This window comes from Tenebrio molitor, chromosome 5 (assembly GCF_963966145.1).
Source record: "Tenebrio molitor chromosome 5, icTenMoli1.1, whole genome shotgun sequence".
Lineage (NCBI taxonomy): Eukaryota > Metazoa > Arthropoda > Insecta > Coleoptera > Tenebrionidae > Tenebrio > Tenebrio molitor.
Genome location: NC_091050.1, coordinates 25,372,370 through 25,377,400, shown reverse-complemented (window position 1 = coordinate 25,377,400; position 5,031 = coordinate 25,372,370). Strand labels below are relative to the sequence as shown.

Below are 5,031 nucleotides of genomic sequence, written 5' to 3'. Positions count from 1 at the left end.
GAATATCTACTAACGAAAGGTAAACTAGGCTAGAAAAATTATTTTATAATAAATGTTCTGTGTGCCTTCCGTTGGCATTTAAGCACATTTGAGTACACCGGTACCAATTTTCATAAACAGAATTCAGCATTTCTGGGTTTTTACGAATCTGGTTCGCGGCGTCTGTTACACGTTTCTCGATTGGCCTTTTGTATTTATTTCAACTTCGTATACCAAATCTTTCGTGTGGCCCCAAAAATTAAAATCCAGAGGGGTTAAATGAAGGATCGGGGACGCCATCGTATTGGAATCAGTCAGAACCAACCTCACATAAATGTAGATGTAGCTCCACAAAAGTACAACGGGACGGAAGGATTCCTTCAGGAAAACGCTGGCCGTATGGTCCCCTTGCCGGTCTTGAATTACCACGTGTTTCGCCAAAGAGTAAATGCAAATCGGCGTATTCCTGTTTTGTGAATTTCATAACTTTTTGAAGGATTCGCAAATTTAAAATTAAACTTGACAAATGTCATACGTGTTACAGGTACCGTTGCTGAAGAAATTGCAGTCAAGTAACCAGAATTACCTTGTTAAAACCGATTAACTCATTAGCGTACAGCAAATTTTGACCAAATTTTCAATTATTTTTATCTCAAAAACGAAAAGACTTTTTTCTAATGCGGTATCGAAAACTGTTACATTTCCACATTCATTTTGGTTAGGAAAAGTACTACTTTTCCTACCTAGTTAGGAAAAGTAAAACAAATGAAAACCAGCAATTATATTATTTATTATAAATATGTACTACAACATTATTGCATTCTTTTAACAAACAAAGTAACAAAGTATGTCCTGAATATTTCTAATAAATCCAAACCTTCAAAATTGCCTGGTGATATTGTAAATTCTCGCCTGACGTTTGTTTTAGTGTCTGGAATCTGGATAATGATATAAGACCCCTTGTCTGTAATGTTCTTCACGTCAAGAAAAGTCAATTCCTCGCGACGGCATGCCCCACTGATCCCGATTATCAACATCACCTTTAAAGAGTAAAACAGTTAGTTTTTGAATTACATAAAAGTCACCTTTACCTTCATCATTAAATAAGTGCCATTATCCGCTTCCCTTAGGAACTTTTCTATCTCCTGCTTGGTAAAAATGTTGGATTTTTTCGAAACCTGACCGGTTGATTTTCTTTTGATGAACGTTATCAGGCTTGCATATTTCTTGATTTCTATATTTTTCTTTAATTGGATTGTAGACCTCAGCATCAAGAAAAGGCTCCATAATGTCGAGCCTTTGAGTTTTCTTGATTTTTGCTCAAAATAGGCCAGTAGAACTTCTTCAGTAATATCACGCACTCGCTTTTCACGGCACCAATCCTCAAATTGTTGGTAAGCTTTATCATATTTTTTCCGCGATTTCACGGGTAATAACTCATTGACTGCTAATGCTGCTGACTCTTCTACGTCCGAGCTAACAAATTCAGCATCTTCTGACATTTTTCATCGCAAATACACTCACAACTAAACGAACTCACAAATTTTTCTAATGTGAAAATTTGTGTTTACATTGATTCCATAACGACCAAAATGAGCTACTCGATTTTTCGAATTTTGTATCCAAAATTTTCAATAAATCCTCAAGAGGTAAGGGTTTTCTCTACCTCATTAGAAAAAATTATGTGTGCAACACGAAGGAAAAGTGTTTTTTTCCGTATTCGACGCGTTTTTAAACTCGACTACGTCTCGATTAAAAATCCCGCATCTCGTACGGAAAAAAGTCACTTTTCCTATCTCGTTGCACAAATAACTATTGTTAAAAACATTTTTTGTGTATGAGTTCTACTCATCATCACCTATTACTGGATTTCTTCTGGCAGGTTATATCGGGACCAGCCTGTATTAATAATAATAGTAACATGATTGTGTTGAAAACAAATGTAGTCAAGTGGCCTGGTACTTCCTTTTGTTTCGTACGGAGAAGCTCCATCAGCTGTCAAATATTTCATGAAACAGAAATCATAGGACAAAAGAGTGGAAGTGGATAACCTTCAATATACAGGTGTCCCAAAAATGGCGTACTAACGGTGCACTACGGTGTAGAAGAGATTACCGGAAACGTCAGAAAAATGTTTAAAAAAATCTGTTGGACTTATTTGCTGATTTGGCGGTCTTTGAAAGTGGCACTTAACACATCAATTATTTTGAAATATATGTATGAAATTGTCATGACAGCTACCTCTAATCGTACATATTACAACAAAGTACAAGATCACTCACTACCAATATTTAATCCTGCGTAATAGAGAATTTAGGAGCTTTGGAAATCGAAAAAAATATTTTAAATCCACTACGATAACATTGCAAGGTAATAATGTACGAATTTCGTATCCCACCTCCACCCGGCGGCACGGCAATTTTGCCGGACTACATACACTATTACGGATAATACTATCAAGTAATAGTGCAGTGCTTATCAACATATCGCCTCCACATTTTGACTTTTTTGTGTTTTATGTTCTGTGTCAATGTTAAGGAATTTCCTCACGATGTGACATGAGTATAATAATATACCTTTTTGAATTTCAACCACCAATGTGTTCTCTAAGTCCAAAATTTTTAAATTTTTAAAAAGAGATTGCGGTACTATTCCTGTTGCTGAAATTATAAATGGTAAAATCGAAATTTTTTCTAAACACCAAAGATTTCTCATAGCAACGGAGAGTTCTAAATATTGATTAATTTTTGTATTATATGTCTGTGTTATATTGTGTGAACTTGGAACGAATATATCTTTGTTTACATTGTATTACCGTTAATAATAATAATACTTTAAATTTATCAATAAACAATACTAAATTAAAATCCGAGCCTATTCAAATTAAACGGGGGATTTATCAAGGAGATTCTTTAAGTCCTTTATGGTTTTGTCTAGCCATCAATCCTTTGACAAATCTATTAAATAGCACTGGATATGGTTTCAATATTAGACTTAATAATACCACACTATCCAAATTAAATCACCTTCTCTATATGGATGACATAAAACTTTATGCATCAAAAAAGAATCACATTTTATCTTTACTAACAATAACTGAAAATTTCTCAAATGATATTGGGATGAGTTTTGGTATTGATAAGTGTAAAATGCAATCAATATGTCGCGGTCATTACGAACATTTAGAATATATAACTCAAGAAGGAGAAATCATTAAAAATTTAAATAAAGGAGAATTTTATAAATATTTAGGTATTAATCAATCAAATCATATTCAACACTCAATTATAAAAGAAAATTTAGAAAAGCAATTTTATTTAAGAATTAAATCTATTTTAAAATCAAAATTAAACGGTAATAATTTAATTAAAGCAGTTAATACATATGCTGTTCCATTACTGACCTATTCTTTCGGTGTTATAAAATGGTCCAAAACTAATTTACAGAACATAAACATTAAAACTAGAGTTCTTTTTACCAAATTTAGTAAACACCATCCTAAATCTGCTATTGAAAGATTTAATTTACCACGCGAAAACGGTGGTAGGGGTTTTTCAAATCTAGAAATACTGCTAAAAAATCAAATTGCTTCACTAAAAAATTATTTCCTCAATAGAGCTCGTGATAACACCTTTTTCAATGCTTTGGTTTCAGCCGATAAAGGCTACACACCTTTAAATTTAAGTGATAATATAATTTCAGACATTGTTAAGCCAAATATACCTGACACAATAGCAAATATAAAACAGAAGTCTTTACATGGGAGATACTTTAAAGAACTGGAACAACCAGAAGTTAATATTCAGGCATCTCATGCATGGCTTAAGAAATCAAATATTCACCCTGAGACGGAGGGTTTTATATTTGCAATACAAGATCGTGTTATAAATACAAGAAATTATAAAAAACACATATGCGGTTTACAATCGATAATTGATAAATGTAGGATTTGCGGAACTGAAGGGGAAACAATTGAACACATTATTTCTTCTTGCACCGTTTTGGCTCAAAGCGAATATAAAAAACGACACGATATATTCGCTAAAATTATACACATGAATTTAGCCGTTAAATTCAATTTATTAAAGAATACACAACCACATTATAGTTATACACCAGAAAGTTGTTTGGAAAATGACAGTTACAAGTTATATTTTGATAGAACAATTTTAACTGACATTCATATTAAGCATAACAGACCAGACATTATAATTTTAAATAAACAACAAAAGCAAGCATATCTTTTAGATATAGCTGTTCCAAATTCACATAATATAATACAGACATATAACACAAAAATTAATAAATATTTAGAGCTGTCCGTTGCTATGAGAAATCTTTGGTGTTTAGAAAAAATTTCGATTTTACCACTTGTAATTTCAGCAACAGGAATAGTACCGCAATCTCTTTTTAAAAATTTAAAAATTCTGGATTTAGATAACACATTGGTAGTTGAAATTCAAAAAGGTATATTATTATACTCATGTCACATCGTGAGGAAGTTCCTTAACATTGACACAGAACATAATACACAACAAAGTCAAAATGCGGAGGCAAGACGCCGGTAATTATGTTGATAAGCACTGCACTATTACTTGATAGTAATATCCGTAATAGTGTATGTACTCCGGCAAAATTGCCGTGCCGCCGGGTGGAGGTGGGATAGTATAAAAAACACATATGCGGTTTACAATCGATAATTGATAAATGTAGGATTTGCGGAACTGAAGGGGAAACAATTGAACACATCATTTCTTCTTGCACCGTTTTGGCTCAAAGCGAATTTAAAAAACGTCACGATATATTCGCTAAAATTATACACATGAATTTAGCTGTTAAATTCAATTTATTAAAGAATACACAACCACATTATAGTTATACACCAGAAAGTTGTTTGGAAAATGACATTTACAAGTTATATTTTGATAGAACAATTTTAACTGACATTCATATTAAGCATAACAGACCAGACATTATAATTTTAAATAAACAACAAAAGCAAGCATATCTTTTAGATATAGCTGTTCCAAATTCACATAATATAACACAGAC

At 32.5% G+C, this 5,031-nt stretch overlaps 1 long non-coding RNA gene across 1 annotated transcript; it reads right to left on the bottom strand.

Annotated features, from left to right (window-relative positions):
* Positions 1 to 749: 749 nt before the first annotated feature.
* LOC138131408 (uncharacterized) lies at positions 750 to 1,707 on the bottom strand. Its single transcript, XR_011159802.1, has 2 exons — positions 1,071 to 1,707; positions 750 to 1,019 (listed from the first exon to the last, which is right to left on the bottom strand). It is a non-coding gene; the product is annotated as an uncharacterized lncRNA (long non-coding RNA).
* Between the last annotated feature and the right edge of the window lie 3,324 nt (positions 1,708 to 5,031).